The sequence below is a fragment of the Cryptomeria japonica genome, chromosome 3 (assembly GCF_030272615.1).
Source record: "Cryptomeria japonica chromosome 3, Sugi_1.0, whole genome shotgun sequence".
Lineage (NCBI taxonomy): Eukaryota > Viridiplantae > Streptophyta > Pinopsida > Cupressales > Cupressaceae > Cryptomeria > Cryptomeria japonica.
In genome coordinates, this window is record NC_081407.1 from 224,444,678 (window position 1) to 224,463,257 (window position 18,580).

General features: G+C 34.3%; 1 pseudogene; it reads left to right on the forward strand.

Moving 5' to 3' along the window:
* Positions 1–1,318: 1,318 nt before the first annotated feature.
* The window catches only part of LOC131874049 (MLO-like protein 10), a 32,598-nt pseudogene continuing 15,336 nt past the window's right edge, over positions 1,319–18,580 (forward strand).

Genomic DNA, 18,580 nt, shown 5'->3' on the forward strand with positions numbered 1-18,580 from the left:
GAAGAGCTTTCAAGGTTTACCCCTACCTCTTAGGGAAAATAAGAAGCTAGTAGATATTCTTAAGGATAGACAATTGGCCTTTAGGAAAGGACATGACTCCCTCATTTGGCTGCCTTCAAAATCGGGTCAATATAATGTTAAATAAGGCTATCCTCTTCTCACTAATCAAATGGAGAATTATGATTTAAGTATTCCCCAAAAAAAATTCCGGAGTAATAATTTGATCCCTAAGGCGAGGGTTTTTCCCTGGATAGCCACTAGAAGGAAACTACTAACTTTAAGTAAGTTTAGGATAATGGGTTTTCAAGGCCCATCAAGATGTGTTCTATGTAAAGCCCAAGAAGAATCAGTAGATCACCTTCTCCTTAATTATCCCTTTATAGCTAAATGTTGGAGATGGCTTTGTGCTAAATTGGGATGGATAACAAAATTATACAATGATATTGTTTCTCTTTTCCAAGGTTTGCCAATCAATCCACATAATAGTATCCTCAGCTCTTTATGGAAAGCCAACCCTTCTTGCCTAGATTGGGAGGTCTAGAAAGAGAGAAATAGGAGAATTTTTTAGAATAAACCAAAGAAACTGGGTTCAATTATGAACTCTCTCGAAGTATCTATTGTTGAGAATATTAATAACAGGTTTTCTTCAGATCTATCAGCTAGCAAAAAGAGCTTCACAGAAAGTGATGCTCAGATCAGATCTAGTTGGCCAGGGATCAAGATTCCTTCTTTCTTAGGGGTTCTAGGGACAAGTAAAAGTGAAGCAGTTTGGAAACCTTCCTGATGAGGGTTGGCTGAAGCTTAATTTTGATGGATCCTCTCAAGGAAACCTTGGCCCCTTGGGGGTTGGTTGTGTTATAAGGGACCATGAAGGTAGTTTCATTGGGAAGCTTGCAGTGCCAATCCTGAAAGATACTAATAATATGGCTGAATTTACGGCTCTGTTGATTGGCTTGCAAGAGTATCTCAAGAAAGGGATTAGAAAGATTGAAATAGAAGGAAATTCAACCTTAGTTAAAAATGAGATAAGGGTGTCAAGTATCCCAAACTAGAAACTCAATACTTTGCTAGAAAAATGCCTCTATATTCTAGAGAAATTTGACAATTTCACTTGTAAACATATTTATAGAGAAGCCAATTTAGAAGCAGATTCCTTATCAAAATTGGAGGCATAAGGTATTCAACAAACTTTGTGGATAGAGGATTTCGGCCTTAAATAATTGTTAGCAGCTAGGAATTTGGTTGACAGACATGTTTCTAGTAGCAAGAAGAAGCTTAGTTGAGGTCCCGCACAACTAGGTTTTTAGCAAGAGAAAAAATGAGGTGTTGGAAGTCATGTGAGAAGGAAACCCAAAAAATGGAATATAAATTTTCAAATGATGTTGTAAGATTTAGATTTACCCATGAAACTTCATTCGTAAGGTGTCACACAACTTTTTGGAGCTGAACTACGGTTCTTAAATGAATTGTATGCTTTTTTCAACAATTATTTTGGTCGGTATCTAAAGTTGACTACCTTACTTTATGCCATGGCTTTATTATGGTCCACTTGGCTGCAAATAGCATTTCATTTTCAGAATTATAAAAGGAGGTCTTTGGATGATGACTTCAAGGTGATTGTTGGAATCAACTCTCCATTGTGGGCATATGTTGTGGTCATTTTGCTTCTTAATGTGTCTAGGTCGTATGCTCACCTTTGGCTCTCTTTCATGCCCTTATGCATAATTCTATTAGTTGGAATGAAATTACAAGGCATAACAACAAAGATGGCCTTAGAAATTCATGGGAGGCATGTTGGAGTCAAAGGAATCCCACTAGTGCAACTGAGTGATGTATGGTTCTGATTCAATTGTCCAAAGTTGGTTCTCTCTATTATACATTTTACTCTCTTCCAGAATGCTTTCTAGATTGCTTTCCTTTTATGGATATGGTATAAGTTTGGGCTGAAGTCTTGTTTCCATTCAAATTTCCCTCTTATCATAATCAAAGTTGCAATGGGGATCGTTGTGGTCTTTTTTCTTCTTAATGTGTTCAGATGGTATGCTTACCTTTGGCTTTGAGTGATGAACAGTTCTGGTTCAATCACCCATAGTCATTTCTCTCTATGATACATTTTAGTCTCTTCCAAAATGCTTTCCAGATTGCTTTCTTTTTATGGATATGGTGTAAGTTTGGGTCGAAGTCTTGTTTCCATTCAAATTTCCCATTTTTCATAATCAAAGTTGCAATGGGCATTACCGTGCAATTTTTGTGCAGCTATATTACACTTCCTCTATATGCACTTGTCACACAAGGGTCTCACATGAAGAGCCTTATATTCAAAGATCAGGCTTGTGACAAAGATGGGGTCTTTCTTTTGCAATGTAAACTACTCAAATACTATCAGACTATTGAAGCCTTAATCAAAGATCTATCATATCCGTACATACCCTATCATCTCATGTTTTAATGTGATTGGATGAAGGTAGAACCTTAGCATCAATATTATGACTGTTCTTTGTAGCCAAGAGGCAAAGAGGCCTAACCACAGCTATGGCGGTCTGATTGTTACTATTCCTCATTTCTAATTGTTTGTAGCCTAGGGCTGATTTACAATCTGATCTAAGTCCTTATGGGATAATTTGTACACAAGACCAAAGGTTTTCTTCATTCGATTCTTTCCTTTCAATGCCCTCTCAACCCAATTTTTTAAAATATAATTTTATTAATAAAATTATTATACGGCTATGGCCTATTACTGATAAAAAAAAACTCAATCTACAATATTTTTCTCTCGTCTTAAAAACTTTTATCGATAGATGGATGATTTTCCTGTTTTGTCAAAAACCTGGTAAAATTTATTGATTTGCCAAAACCCCGATAATGTTTCTTGATGAATGGTATGTTTGTAAGGAGCACATAAAAAAGAGAAATTTATCATAGTAAAATTACACTTTCTATCATTCTAGAGAAAATTCTGAAATTTTGAATAGAATGAAATTAATTCCTTATCAGAAATAGACAGGCTAGCATTGACACCTATGTAATATCATTGTGTTCTTTCGAATTTTTTACAATAAACCTCTTCCATTTGGATGGAGAGGAAATAATTCAAAGAGTTTCTCCACTTCTTCTTCTTCTACAATAAACCTCTTCTATTTGGAAAGGAATTACTTTAAATAAACCTCTTCCACAATGAACTAGTTTTTCATCTCACCCTTGGCATTGCCCATATCTGATTATGACCTGATTCTACATAAATCTCTTTTAGATATCATGCAACCAATCTTTCAAGTATATTAATCCAATCAAATACTTTTCATTATGTAACAATTATGTTTCTCTACAGGGAAGGCAAGGGAAGAGATTCCCTGAGAAATATTTTGGCCCAAGCATTAAGTGATCATCTTCTCCCATAGAAATCTGCATCTGCAGTAGTTCTCCAAGACTAACACACAACAGCCAGACTGCACACATATTTCACTGTTGTGAAGGAATGAATTGTTTGAATACATATTTCCTCCTCTTGAGATCTTGAGTTACTATATCAGTGTTTTTCAAAATTTTAAATGAACTCTCCAATAGTAGTACCAGATCAATAGAGAAAAGACATTGACAATTAAATATGCTACTACTATCAGAGAGATCATTTTTAGTAACTCTTTGTAGTAACTTGAGATCTCAAGAGTGGGAATGAAGGATGGCGCTTTGTTGGAGGAGTTAGCAAAAAGAACAGTATTTCAACAATTATTTCCTTCAAAACGGTGAAAGAAATCTACTGCTGATGATTACACAACGCTTCAGCCGAAACATTTCTACTTCAAAGAAAGGTTGCATTATATCTGCAAGAGATTTATACATAATTAGGTAATAATAAGATCCGACTCCACTAGGAGTGGTTAACCAGATCCAGGGAATGCCAAGGGTGAGATGAAAAAAGAGACATAAACCAATGCAAAAGACTACTTAGTTGTCTTCTACAACAAATGACCACCTAGCTGAAGCTCAAAAACTATCATTGATTCTGAATTATTAAGAAAAAATCAATGATAAAAATGATAATATTAAGCTCCTCTATCAAGATGCAAAGAAAATAATTCTAAAGTTCTTAATTGAGATAAATCTATTATAAAAATCTTGCAAAACCCGCCAATTCTTTTCTCTCCCTGCATATGCATGAGCATCACTTAGCATATGTAAGTTTAATAGTAAAATATTTCTTAAAAATAAAACTATTAAATGTATTAGAAAGAAAAAGCACTAAATAATGAAATTTAGAGGGAAGGAACATAAAAGATTAAAAAAATCAAAAAATCATTGTAATGTGACAATATGTTAAGATGAATTTTAAATTGAAAGGCTTATTCATTCACCTGTATTGTTTTGTGTTGATTTGCCTTGGTCTGACCATACTATAGAGTGTTTAGAAGGGAAAAAATCATGCTAACCCTGTCCTTTTAAGAACCCTACTTATTTTGAGAGCAATACATTTTTTCATTGTAAAGTTCTTTGTTGTTTGAGCAATGTGATCCTGTTGAGTTGTATCTACGAGTATGTGAATCTTAATGCACCCTCGTGTGATAGTGATTTGTGTTATGAATATGTGCATCCCCCTATGAGGAAATCCTCATTAGAGCTATTTTTAGTCACCCTTGTATTTGTGATGGTGTAAAGGACTCTTATTTTATGTGATCATGATATCCTCAATAATCCTTGATATTGTGATCTTATGTTTATCGAGACCCTTCTAGTGTATGTGAGTAGAATACCTTTGTGTTTGTGACTACCTTGTGAGTGTGACTATGTAAGTGAAGTTGTGCCATTCATTAATGTATTATTCTATGGTCATAATATTATGTCCCTCTGCATATGTTTTCTTGCATAATGAAATGTTTGCATAATTCTTCTTATTTAAGAATATAATTACATTGCATTAAAATAGTAGTGATTGGAAGTAAGTAGAAATCATGATTGCATATATTGTTGCATAAATGTTTCTTAAAATGAAGTTTAGGATAACACAAGCATCTTTTGTGGTTAGTGTACGTTCTCTAACTCATCCTGAATATTGTACTCTCAGGTGTTCTGTAGTGGTTACTCCCTCATTTGTGGCTAATATTAGTCACTTAGTTATGTGAAATTCATTTTTGATTGATAATTTATCATGGTTTTAGCAAGTTCTCTCATGTCATGCATGGGATAGCATTGAAATTTTAAACTTTATTATGCCTAGAATCAGTCATCGAACTCTTCTATCCATCTATTTTGTGACACTTTTTGCACTTAATTTATTCCTGAAATTGCACACACTTCTTGATTTAATTGAATTGGTGAAAATACCCCCACTAGGGTTTTCTCTTTTACAAATATCAAGGTGACTATTCTAAAGGTTTCATGTTGCTAGTCTTGTTTGTGTTTTAAGTGTTGTATTCTATCATATTTATAATGAATATCTAATAGTATGTATAAGGGAGGACATTGGATACAATTTAACACATGTGATTGTTTTTTAAATAGAATTGTAATTCAACAAAAGGATTAAAAGGTGTTTATATAATTGATTGTAATTGAAATTATTTTGAGTATATGAAATGGTTAGAAATATGCGACTAAACAAACATGAACCTTCTAAATATTGCATTAGGGAAGATCATGATGACTAGTAAATTATGTTGTATTCAATGAATGATGACTGCATATTTTTGGTAATAATCCTTAAGCAAGAACACCTATGTTACATTCTAATGAAATATGTATTTGATGTTGTATTATTATTGGATTATGAACTAAATAAAGTAGGATCATCACATTGTGCTTACTATATTTTTGTATAAGCTTGTATTGGTAGCAGTACAATCATGTGAATTCTTCTTGTTAAACACTATTGTTAGTAGATGATTAGGTGTGGTTTTATTCACCTAGTACATCTATTTCTCTTTGTATGATCTCAATATCATGTACTACCTATGCTTGATGCCTTGTAATGATTGTAGTAGTATATATGTTACCATTCATCTTGTTATTTTGTTGCTTATGGGTACTCTATGTGTGACTTAAGATGCAAACTCCCTAACTACATGTATGGATGACATTGTCAAGGTATGGGAAATATCCTTAGATATAGTTTTGTGTCTTATGATAATATGTATATCTAATTTATGTTTATATGTATATGCCATTTTCTAGTTTTCATTTTAGAGATTGGTGTGAGTTGGAAGAGTTCTCTTTAGTAAGTTTATCTTTTCTATATAAGGTAGGAAGTAGATGTTGTGAGGAAACCTCTTGAGTTAACAAATTGGCCTAAGGAGAGATCAGAGTGGTGCAAAAGAAGAATGTTGGGATTGTTGGGAAAATGATGTCTCAACCTTACATTTAAATGAGGTTATTATTTGTAGTAAGTTTTTGTTTGAGCATGAAATCGCTCAAAATTTTCCGCAAAGCTTTAGGTTGGCTAGATAAGCATGCTGGTAAATCTTTGTCACAAGATCATTGCTAGTTTTCAAGATACTAAAGTTTTTGTTTTTGGAAGGTGCAATAAAAGGTTTAAATTTAATTTTGAGGACTTTAGACCCATCAAAATGTACTAAAAAGTGGGCATAATTAGTGTAGCAAGTTACAAGGTGATAGAGCATGTTGCAATATTTTTGGTGCTTCAAATGGTTCATCAATCGGACACCTAGTTTACAAGTTATGGCCTCCAAATGTTTGGAATCCATAAATAAGAAATATAAAAATGTATCAGACACATAAATGAGCTAATAATGGGAGGTACACATGTTGATGTGTTTTTTGACACATCATATGGCCTCGAGATTGGACATAAGGTTGTCTCTACTTAACTGGGTGATTTTAGCCCATGGTTTTGTACTACCATTTGATAGTTTCTTGTATTGTGTCTCCTATATATGAGGTGCATGAGATATAGGTTGTGTGTAAGAGTCTAATATTTATTGAAATACCTTTTAATCTTTGGTTGGTGCTACTCCTACAAAGAGCTTTCTTTGCAAGTATATTGTAATTTGTTATTGGTTTCTAAATAATATATTGGGTGGCCTTTTGAGTGCGGTATTTTTCTCCCGAAAGGGTTTTCCCCACGTAAATCAATGTGTTGTGGAATGAATGTTATTATTTCTATTTCTATTAAGTTTCTATAATTAGTTGTAATGTTCTATAAATTTATTTGCATTATCCTCCTCTCAAAATTAGTGTAGGAAGTTGTTCTACCACTTAACTTCTTTACAAGGATGCCTTGAGATGAGGAAGAGTTGGTTGAGTTGTGTGATGTGGTCTAGACTTATCGATGAATTGAAGGGTTTTTTTTATGTGTTGATATGATTGATAGGTTTTGTACGATATATGCCTTGTTCTTTTTTGTAGGCTTCTAGGAGTAAGCCTTGTTCTATGGGGGAGGATGTAGTGTCTCTCAATGCCTTGTATCTAGGACTTGTTGCTTTGACTTGTTAGACTATGTTTTGACTCTTTATGTGTTATTTATTTTGTTTCTTTGTGTCTATGGATAACTTTATGTGATTCATGTTATTGGACTAATTTATATGTTGTAAAATATTATTATTGTTATATTTCATTTGAGATGAATATATTGATGTTCGTGATGGTTTACTAAATGACTTAGATTATATATTGGTCATGTATTATGGTGTTGTATGTGATGCTAACCCATGATTAGATTTTATTATTTGATGATTGATTATTGATGATATTGATGTTTTTGGACTTTATGTGTAGAATATATCATTGTTCTATTGTTTTCTTCATGTAGGGTGAAAGGAATGATTTTGTATTACTAATTTAGAGCCCCATACGATATCATAATTTCCTTTCACTAGATGGGACTATATATATATATATACAACATGTTTTGGTGTAGGATGGTAGCTACAAGACATCGACTCCACCTAGCATGACAGGTTTGAGCATGTATTTCATTCCCAATGGTTGTACATGAGATAGTACAAGGCCCAAATGTACCTAGCCCTAACCATTGTCCTAATCTAGGGATAATTATTTTGTTTTTATTTTATTCCATTAAATTTGTCAGTGGTAGGTCTAGTTTTAATGTTGACATTATTTTATGGTGTATTTGAGCGTGTTTTTTATTATGGGAAAACAGGTTTTGAGGGGACCCAAAACCCCTTACAATAAGTTTTGAAGGGACTCGAAACCCTCTAATTTTACCAGGATCTGGAACCCACAGCACAATGCTGCCACATAAATCAAACCATGCAAACTAGCAACCCTAACACAGCTAATCTAGCAAAAGCCAGCCGAACACCAGCATTGCCACAGGCGAGAAAAAGCCAGCCAAACACTTAAGATATGATCAAGACAAAAAAATTGTCCACACCGAAAAGGATACAACCTTAACCTTAAGAAATAGTGATGAGGGTTACCAAGCACCCTTAACCAAACAACATGGATGTTCTCGACTCTCTTAACCTAAGATAAAGACTCCAGACACCAAAAAACTAGACTAGCCCATAACCAAAAAAAAACCATTGTCTAAACTGGGCCCTTGAAAACTATCAATTTCTAGCTAGACAAGATTAAACATAAAAGACAAAACACGCTGAAAAGAAACAAGGGGATTTTGGAAGGCTTCCGTAACCTTAGACCTGGCTTTTGAAATGGCTCCCAGAACCACAAAAAAGGGTTTTAAAGTGCTCCCTCAACCACCTTGGACTGAAATAGAGGCCTTCAAATACCATCATCCAAGCAAACAAACAACACTGAAATATCCACCTCTATAGGAGAAGACAAAAGAGAGATTGAAAGCATGGATCCATCAACCAAAAAATGACCTGCCCCAAGAAAACTAGGCTCCCATAGCTTGAAGAGATGGGTTTAGCAGTGGCACTCATAACCACCAGGACGAAGCCAGGAAGAAGAATAGCTTCCAACTGTAGAAGAAATTTAAGCAACGTAAGAAAAAATCCATTTCTCTTAGCTGGAACAGAGGGTTTTGGCAGACCACCATAACCTAAAGATCCAGAAAAAAGATCTCCTCTAGAACCCTAGCAATCCTGAAAAAGGACAACACCAACCATTCACCAACACCATCCAACCTCCATGGAAACACTAAAATTGACCTCAATAGGAGAGAAGTTGGCTCCAGCACCATCCTTCTGTGCCTCTGAATAAGGAAGGGCCACCTCAATAAGGCAAGCTAGAGAAAACCCAAGCGACATAGAGGGTGCGTACCAACAGAATTTGTAAATAGAAGAATGACTGGGATGAAGAGGACAACCCCTCAACATGTCTTCAACAAAGATAGATGAAGCATAAAATAAATAGATCACTCCCACCCTCAGGGCCTTGAGCCAAAGTTCCAGAAAGAACATCTCCTCCTTGGTAGAAAAAAGAGCAGCAACAGGCAAAAAAACCCAAACGCCTAGGCCCAGAACATTAGAAGTCAAAACCTCATCAAGGAGGAGAGAAAAAGCACAGAAAGGGGCTTCCCCAGCCTTGAGATTGTCTCTTATTGGAATTATTATTTTATTTTTTATTTGAATGGGAGTTAATCATTAGTTTTATTTTTAGTGGATTTTTATATCATTGGAATTAATTATCTATTGTTTTCTTTGTTGTCAAGTGGAAGTTGACTATTTTTAGAGGATTTGTAATTGGTGAATATAATAGTTATTTATTATTGTTTAATTTCTTTATGGGAATTTTATTTTTTGAGTTAATTAAATATTATTAATTTAACTCTATTTTTATGATTGTCGAATTAGTGTTTCTTGTGAATATTTTTAGTGAGATTTATTTAGGTGATTGAGTTTTATTTATTTTAGGGGGGAATTGACCATTTTTATTTATGAAGTTTTTTGGAGAAGAAATTTATGGTATTTTTGTGGAGAATTTGGGATGAGATTTTCTGTGTTGAGGAACTAGGGTACGGTTTGTAGTTTGTTTGCACTTTGACATCAGAATTGTATTGAAGAGTGAATTGGATTTCTTAAGCTTGATTGATTCATAATTTTGGTTTCTATTTTGAATACATTTTGTGTTTTCAAATTCAACATAAAATTCTCCTTCTCTCTTTCTTTCATAGGTTTCCAAGTAGGTTTCTATTTTCTCTATTTGATTTTAGTTAGATTTTGCAATTTTGAATATAAATAATTATTAGGAGAATTGGGATGATTTTTGGATTCTATTATTTATCCAAATTTAGGTCATTATTGTGATTTATAAAGAGTTGTGTTTTGTTTGAAATCAGGTGTAGGGATTGAATGTTTTCGTGAATCAAATTTTCTCCATGTTTTATTGGAATCTCCATTTGAATCTTTTTGGGCTATTTATTAGTGATTTTAAGATGTCTCTAATGGGTTTTTGTCAAAATTTGATTTTAAGTTGTTTTGTATGTTATTTCTCTATTTTCAACCACATCCATAGCTTTGGACACCAATTCCTTGACTTCCATAACCACCCGTGTGACTTCCATTACCACCTGTGTGACTTCCATGACCATCCTAATGACTTCCATGACCACCTACGTGACTTTTGTGACCACCCGCATGACTTGCATGACCACCCACACAACTTTTTCTAAGTTTGATTAGTTTGTATATTTGACCTAATTTGAGTTCTTAGTTAGTACTAGAGTCTTAGGTGACCATTTATCTTGTCAGTTTTGTTTTTCATGTCTTATTTGGCTTAATTTGAATTTTTTAGTGTTCATTTTCCCATTCTTGAATTGGCTTGTGAAGAGGAATAGTTCTTTTGGGATTATGACTCAGTTTCAAGACTTTATGTTTGGATTGGTCTATGTATGGAAGTCCTATTTATCGAATGTGCTATCCATTTTTTTATTATCGATTCTTGATGTTCCTATGTCTTATGTTTCATGATGCCTGTTTCAAGCCTTAGAGTGTAGGATATGTATGTGCATCAAAGGAGAGTGGCTCAATATGGTTGCTAAGGCACTAAGTGGCTACCAGGATAACCTAGAGGTGAGTATATTAATAAGTGATAACATTAATTAAACTTTGGGATGATATTTATTTTGGTTTTATAGAAACTGCTAAGATAATATTGTGCCCTACTCATCGTCTCGTGTGTGTGTATAAGAAAAAGGTGAGATTGGGAAGGCCTGTCCACATTTTGAGGTCTTGCATTGGCAAGCATGTCCATCTATAGAGTTATTGAGTTGGCCTGATTATGCAATAACTTGTCCACATGAAATGATTGTAGAGTTCTACATGAGTTATCCATGGGGGCCAAGGTTTGGAGTTAGGAGAGGAGTCAAACTACTAGGATAACCCATGAGAAGCTAAGTGACGACACTCTTGCCTTATGTATCCTAGTATCCCATTGAACCATTTGTTTGTGGAAACCTCTGGGAGTTTTGTAATTATGAATTAATTTTTTGGTAATATTTAGTTGTTATCTTTATCTTCTTGTCTTTGTGAAGTGTTGTCTTATGTATCTTGGTTTTGAGTAAAACTTATTTATCTCTTTATCAATAGTCTTCTTGTTTCTTGTTTATCGATTGGGGCCTTGTCTCTTTCTCCTAGCATGGGTGGTGGGCCTACAGGTTCCACAGGGTTGGGTAGCATTAAGTTTTCATCCTTTGGGAATATTTTGGTGGACTTTTTCATGTGCGGTTGGATGGATCTTTTCCATGTGCTTTAGAGTATCTTCATAATTTAGTTGCAAGATGATCTACCATTATGTTGTTATTTGTGATGTATCTTTTAGAGATGATGAAATGGAATTTGTAACTATTTATTTGTATTGGTAACTATAAAAGATATTTAATATTATTCTAAGTAGAAAGGATTGTAATAGAACTATTATACTAGATGTAATTATGTCAATGGATGCCTTGCAAGTGAAGGAGTTATTTGAATGACATATATGTTGTTATTCTTAATGAAGGTACAAGAATACAAAAATTCCAGTAGGAGAATATGTGTACGGGGAGAAGATTACAAGAATATTCCTTTAGGGTTAGGGTTATCCTTTGTTAGCCGACTTTGTATGTTGCCCTAAAATTGCATGTTATAAGCAACTAGAATGCATAAGGCAACGATATATTGTTGTACTAATTTACTAGATAATAAGAAAATATTGGACGACTGTGTTCTATGGATGTATCCCATCTTGGGTGAACCACGTTAAATCCATGTGTTTCTTTGTGTTGTGTTTTTTCTTCATCTTTGTGTGTATGTATTTTCCTTAACCCTAACAACTTCTTGCAGAAGAGAGAGAGTCAAGGAATATCTCTTAGGGTTTCTATTCCTTTGTTGTAATATAGAGAAGGTGTACAAAATATGAGGCAATAACCAACTATGCTAGGATATGAACAATGAAACCAACATAAAATAAAAATGTAGAATCTAATTGAATTGAAATAGAGAAAACGAAGACAAAGTAGGGAGGAGAATCCAGATGTGCACTTGTGCCTAAAAATTGGAGCTAACTAGGCATGACTAGGGCACTAGGCACCTTGGTCCCTGTCAAAACAAAGAGCGAAAACTGCTGGATATGGAATTTTGAAGACTTGAAATGCGTAACTGCCCAAAAATGTAGAAAAACTCAGAGGACTAGGGTGCCATACCCTAGTCCCAATAGGACCAGGGTGCCACACCCTATTCCTTGAAGACTAAGGTCAAATTATGAGGTTGGATACGTATCTATGTGTTCTGTCACTCTTGAAAGTCATGCATGCACTGGGTTCCTGTACCTGCACCTGCAACTTGAAAATGGGTGTTTGGGTAGCTATATAGGGTTTTGTCTTAGTCAAACCCCTTGTTTTGGTGGTCTCCACCTTCAAAAAAAGCCAATAATGTGTTGAAAATGTGTTTACAGGAACCTTGTGTGAATGCAAGACCCTAAATGAACAAGAAAGCAGATCTCTAGAGTTCTACCCTAGGCTTTGGAGAGTAAACCCTAAATGAGTGTAAATGTAAATGTAAATGCTTCAAATCATGAATGCAATAATGTATCTAAAGAATGAATATAAATATGAAAATGAATGTTATGAAGCTCATATGAAGACATGAAAATAACATTAAACCATACCAAACCCTAAGGTAAAGGTACAAGCCAATTGATAGTCGGTGATCTCCTATTATTCTTCAATATCTTCAAAGCTCCTAATTAATGTTGAAAATGATTGATGAAGGATTGATAAATACTTTATCAATGCTTGATTTTCCGATTGTAGATTCCACATAACCTGAACTTTCACTTCATAATAGGCTCCTTCAATTGCTAGAGAATTGAATCCTTCAAATGAGGAAATGAAAGGCTTTATGTAGGAGACTGTAACTTTGTTTTGAGTCATAGGCCAACCTAAAAATAACAATTCCCACCAATGTCTTCTATTTTGATATTAAAATACCACCAAAATATGCTCCCAAAATTTGGGAAGAAAAACTTGGGACCAGTTAGGTAGCTACCTAGTTTGAACAGACAGTCCAGCCAACTTTTTGCCAAATTTTCAGGGAAGCAAGATATTGTGATTTTAGAGAAAATTCCAGAGAGTTTTTTAGTGGCAAATCTTCACCAATTGGCAAATTCTATGTTTTTTTTTAGGAAATGGCGAATAGTCTGGGGCAACATAGTGATCAAATCGCCCATAATTTTGGGGTTAATGGTACACTATATTCTGGCTTCACCATTGACCACACACCGTTCGACCTCCATGCCCATAATATTCGCTTGAAATCACTCAGACATGGTTATTAGATCACCTTTTTTATTTGCCAGAAATAGTAAAACAACCAGGTATCCAGGACCTAATTCGCCAACGATAAATTAAATGTTCATTGCATGTATCGGCCAAATTTGCCAATATCAATTAAAACATTATAAGCATTCGAGGACCCATTTCACCCCGCTTAAATCAAGATGCATTTTGAAACATCCACATAATTCACCAAAAATGCAATCATGGATTGATATAAATACACTCTTTCTTACAATTTGTTCATGTCAAATTAGTAAATTTGGGAGATCTCGATTCGCATTCTGCAATTTGATTTGGAATGTCGAAGTTCATTGTAGGGCGGAGGGCTAGAGTTACAATCCTACAACACAAGAATTAGGGCATTTGAAATAAAAGATCAAAAACAAATTAGATAAAAAATTTGAAACTTGCTTGAGGTTGTTTGTAACTCAGTATAATGTTAGAGATTTTTCATATGATAGGGCACTGGCAATCTAGAATTCCATGCGTGGAAAACGAGGGCTGTGCAACACTTTAAAAGTTGGTGGTGCTAGTGCTAGTGCTAGTGCTAGTGCTAGTGCTAAGATAAATGATGGATTGCAGACTCAGAGTCAGCATGAAGATGAAGAAATGTTTGAATATGCAACTCAGAATGAAGATGAACTTGTTAGTACTAGTTAGTTTCCGGATCTTAAGTCCATTTGGGATATAGAAGCCTCGGACTGAGTCACTGGAGTGAATTAGCAGTCAGTTTATAGGTATTTATAATTATATTACAGTTCTTGAGTCATATTACAATTTCAATTTGCAATACTATAGTTGTCATTGATAATTTTTTGATATTGTATTCCTTGAATTTGTCAATCAAAATGGACACGTATTTCATATTATTAATTGTGAATTTGAATTATTAGTAAACAATTAGAATTTATTTTCTGAATTATTAGTAAATTGGTTCCACATTATGGTGAACATGAAATGCAACAATTTGTGTCACAAGATCCATAAAACTATTCATATTTCATAACTATTAGAAACTTTCTACTATTCTACATTAAATGCTTAACATTATATTCATGGCGATTAGGGTTTTGTGTTTGTTTTTTGTCTTAGTTGGCTAGTAAACCGAAGTTGTCATGCGTTGAAACTCTGAGTTGTCTTCTTTTTATTTGTCCATGTCAATATCAAGTGTGGTCAAATGGTTGGTCAGACAATGAGACATGTTTAATGTTTCATCTCTAAGTCGCAGATAAATTTCATGTTTAACAATTTAAGTGGCGAGTTAGCGAGTGTTGGTTTGGGTTTAAATCGCGAGGTCTCTAGTTTTTTCGGTGTTAGCATTTTATGTTAGCAAGCTAGAGATTGTTAATGAAATTGCTATGGTTGTGAGGTCTCAAATTGGTTTGATGCCATGCATTATAACCGTGAGAGTTAGCGAGTAAGTCATTAATGGTTTGTGTGCCACTACTCGCACCTGTTTATGATGGTAATTAACATAAAACATCAATTTTTGTTGGTACTCACTGGGTCGCTGCAGTCAAGAGATAAATAGTTTTAAGATTTTATGGTTATCGCTAGCTCGTAGGTCCTTTATCATCAAGTCAGTTTAAGTCGTGAGCTTGCGAGTATTGGGAGATTTTAGTAGTCGCTACCTCGCAAGATGTTTTCCACTTGACCATTTTATGTTGCGAGGTTGCGATTGGGTGTGATTTTATGTTATCGCAAGGTCGTGAGGTGTTCGTGGTTAAGTCATTTTAATTTGTGATCATGCGATGTGGTTGGTATCGCAGGTTAGTTGGTTTCATCACTTGCTTGCATGTTTTGAAGTTGTTTACCATTTTATGTTGCGATCTAGTGACATGTAGGTTTTGGTCTGATTTTGTGGTCATCGCATGCTCGCGGGTTTGTAAGTCTTAAGTCAAAAAGTGTTGTGAGCATGCGATGGCGATTAAGTGTCTTGTTGTCATGGGATCGTAAAGGTTTAAGTCAAGTTAAGTTTCAAGTTCTCTCTCTGTCCCCCTCTCTCTCTCTCTCCCCCCACTCCCCCCTCTCCCTTTCCCTCTCCCTAATATCATATACTAATTTATTTATAACTTAATATATTAAAATATTATATATTAATATATTAGTAGACATTAGATTAATTATGTGCAAATTTAGTTAGTGAATTTACTTATTAAAATCGGATATCCAATTTCTATTGTAAAATTTTCAAATTTCAAATTTTGGCTCGGGAATGCTTTGGGATTTGGCTTGGAAGTGACAAGCCTGGAAAGTCAATTGAAAAAACATGTTTTTCAGTATTCCTTGATTTTCCAGACTTTACACTGGTGGTTGATGACTTTTTTTGCAGCCAAAATTGATAAAATGAAAAGGGTTTTTTAAAGATGTTCTCATCTTTCCAACAATATAAGGCTTGTCTTATTTCGACTTTAATAAATAATAAATTTTTATTTTTTAATTGAATTCTGACAATAGTCATGATTGATAGACTGATTGAAAAACACCCATAACTTTCAAATGGTATAACATTTTTTGAATCCGAAACATGCATCACATCCTATGCTTCGTCTACTATAGGGAAAAATAAATAAAAAATAAAAAATTCATAAGGTTTTGACCAAGTTAAGGTGGTCAGACGTAGGAGTTTCTGAATTTCTGAAAATTTGTAGTAAAAAAAACATAAATAATTATTTACTTTATAAAAAATTATAAAAAAATGTGTGTCACATCCAGACATGAGTCTAATACTTATATTATAAATATTATAAAAAAATAATTATGATTTGATTGTGATTAGGGTGGTCAGACACACATCTACTTCTTATCTTTTTCCTGAAATTTTAGTACCACTGCATTCAAATTTGAAATTTTCATCAAATAGGTTTTTTTCTTTTCTGAAAAACAACTAGTATCTTAGAAACTACATTCAATTTTCTAGAGGTTCTCTTCTTACATATTTTAAAAATAATGTTCACAACTTATTCAAATTTTCATGTCAAGTTGAATAACTCTGATTTTCTGAAATTTCATTGCCACTTAAGGGCCTGTTTTGGCACACCATGATCCTATACATACCCATAGACTCAGGAACCCCAAACCTAGTTATCAAATCATCATAAAAGTTCAAACAACCGACTCATTGGACTTTATTAGAGCCACTGCTTCAGTCTATATAGTAAAATAGTTAGTAGCAGTAATAACCCACATATGCCCAACACTTGATGGTGGATTTATGGGGCCAGTAAAATCAATTCCCTATTTTATAAAAGGTTGATCTACTTGGATAGGTTGTTGTGGAAAAGATGACAACCTTTCTTTACTTGCGAACATGGCACACTTTGTGTACTTTCTTTCGCAAGCATGCACATCCTTGAATAATCTTGGCCATTAATAACTGACCCTCATTACTTTCTAAGAAGTTGTTTTAGGGGCAAAATGATCCCTTGAAATTACATCATGAAACACATGCAGCAGTTTATCAATTTGTTCATTACCAATACATATCAAGAGGACACCATTTAAATCCTTTAAAAATAAAACATTATCAATAAGGATATAGGGAATGGACTGCAACCTAAAGCACCTTCTCTTTGCTCTGTCTAGGCTTGGTGGGCACTCACTAGTTTGTATAAAATAAGTCATGTCTTTGATCCAACTTGACTCAACATTTTGAGGTTCATCATTTAGGAGAAAAACCTTCTTTTCTTCATGTTCTGAGTCATTCTAAGATGCTGCAGCAGGTTGCTCACACAATCCATTTCCCCTAACCCATTTTGTTATCTTGATATCCACATCATACTCCATGCCTTTAGTCACCCACCCTGCTCTTTTCTCACTCAAATCTTTGGTTAACAAGAACTATTTTACACCCAAGTGAGCGACCATTAAGTGGATCTTATTGTTAGAGATCATGTATCTTAATTTATTTAAACTTATAATGATTGAAAGATCATGCTTTTCAACAAAGCTATATGTATGTTCATACTCCTCTAAACCTTGGCTAAAGAAGGCAATAGGCTGCTCAAAGGCTTTGGCATTATATTGCACCAACATAGCATAAATAGTGTCCATACCTCCATAAGCATAAAGGATGAAGTCCCTGGAAAAGTTTGGATTTATCAAGGTGGGTGCCATAGACAATGCTTCTTTGATGGCCAAAAAACCATCTTTTGTCTCTCTAGTCCAGCTAAAAGTTGCATTTTTTCTTAACATTGTAATTAGAGGTTTTAATAAATTAAGAATATTTGGTATAAACCTTCTAACGAAATTAATTCTTCCAATAAAACTTTGCAGTCCATTTTTGTGATTGGGTAGAGGAAAATCTAAAATAGCTTTTACTCGTTCAGGGTCAATTGAAATACCCTGTTTGAACACTATGTGCCCCAATAACTTACCCTCTTGCACCACAAAAATACAATTTTTTGGATTGAGGGAAATGCCATACTCCCTGCACCTATCAAATACCTAAATGTTTTTAATCCCCAAATGGAACGTCTACTCTCATGTTTGTGTGGCTACCAAGGCAAGCACTATTCTTAGATTTGAAATGCCTAACTATTGTGCATAAAATTTGAAGTCCAATATGTGGAAATAGTCCTAAATGTCTCAACACAATCAATTTGTATTTCTAGGCCATGTGACACATATGGACATGTCATAGCCCAATCACCCAATGTTGCAAGATGATTTTGCTACAGTTTTTTGTTTCATTAACTTTTTTTATTATTATTTTGGAAGACCCTATTTCTTCTACCAATATGTGTCTATCTATAGTTTGCAGGGATTCGTAGATTGGTAATTGACATCCTAATAAATCTCACTAGGAAGGAAAGGAAATCAACTGCAAGAAGGTGTTTTCAACTGACAAGGGCAACATTTCCTTGGTTTCTTGATTATCCAGGCGTA